The sequence below is a fragment of the Elephantulus edwardii genome, unplaced genomic scaffold (genome assembly GCF_000299155.1).
Source record: "Elephantulus edwardii isolate Elephantulus edwardi_28Jun2011 unplaced genomic scaffold, EleEdw1.0 scaffold00056, whole genome shotgun sequence".
In the NCBI taxonomy this organism is placed as follows: Eukaryota; Metazoa; Chordata; class Mammalia; order Macroscelidea; family Macroscelididae; genus Elephantulus; species Elephantulus edwardii.
The window spans coordinates 14,588,409-14,589,598 of record NW_006399806.1 but is presented as its reverse complement, the minus strand read 5'-3'; the positions used below and the strand labels follow the sequence as shown (position 1 = coordinate 14,589,598).

At 38.7% G+C, this 1,190-nt stretch overlaps 1 pseudogene; it reads left to right on the top strand.

Moving 5' to 3' along the window:
- The first annotated feature begins 140 nt into the window (after positions 1-140).
- Positions 141-449, top strand: LOC102866594 (annotated as a pseudogene).
- The last annotated feature ends 741 nt before the right edge of the window (positions 450-1,190 follow it).

Genomic DNA, 1,190 nt, shown 5'->3' with positions numbered 1-1,190 from the left:
TTAATAATAATAAGAAAAATAATAATAAGTGACAGTATTGTGGGTTAAGGGACATGACACATAACCAGTTCGTGGCTGCCCTTTCTGGCTTCTCTTGTCCCAGTGTTGTCACATTCCCCAGAGCTCCCGGGCGAAGCACCATGATATCTGCTTTGAAGAGCTACATCAAGTGAACTGTAGTTGTTATTACTTCTGATGGAAGAATGATTGTGGGAACTCTGAAAAGTTTTGACCAGACCACTAATTTGATTTTGGATCAAAGTCATGAGCAAGTGTTCTGCTCTTGACAGGGAGTAGAGCAAGTGGTTTTAGGATTACACAATGTAAGAGGTGACAGCGTTGCAGTCATTGGACAAATCAATGAAGAAAAAGATTTTGCACTTGATCTGGGGAATGTTTGAGTAAAGCCTCTAAATTGTAGCACACTAAAGAAAATCTATATACATTAAACATCTGTAAACTTTTGTATAGTAAAGGATTATTCTGAGGAAGATGTGCAGATTTTTAATGAATATTTAATTGTGGCTTTAGGGTCATTGATTCATTATAATATGATATGTAAATTATATTTTTACATTGTACTAAAGTAAAAAAAAAATACATTTCACAGAGGAAGACACGTGGATGACCAACAGACACATGAAGAAATGTTCAAAATCATTGACAATAAGAGAGGTGCAAATCAAAACCCAATGAGATATCAACTTACCCCAGTCGCAGTGACAAAGTTTAGCATGGCAGAAAGCAATAAGTGTTGGAGAGGATGTGGAAAGATAGAAAATCTCATGTACTGTAGGACTGTAAAACACTACAGCTACCTGGAAGCAACTGGAGTTTCCTCAAAAACCTGAACAGGGAAATTACATATGACCCAGCTATTTACTGCTGTTAAATATGACTCAGCTATTCTACTGCTATTAATGTATTCCAAGGAAATGAAAACTAAGGCACAAAATAAAATTTGTACACCAATATTCATTGTTGGTTGTTGTTATGTGCCGTCAAGTTGCTTGCGACTCATAGCGACCCTATGTACAACAGACCTAAACCCTACTCTATCTTGTGCCAATCTCATTGCCTCTTACACATCCATCCCGATCACCCCAGTCACTGACTCAATCCACCTCGTAGAGGGTCTTCCCCTCCTGCGCTGTCCCTCCACTCTGCCCAGCATGATGTCCCTCTCCAAA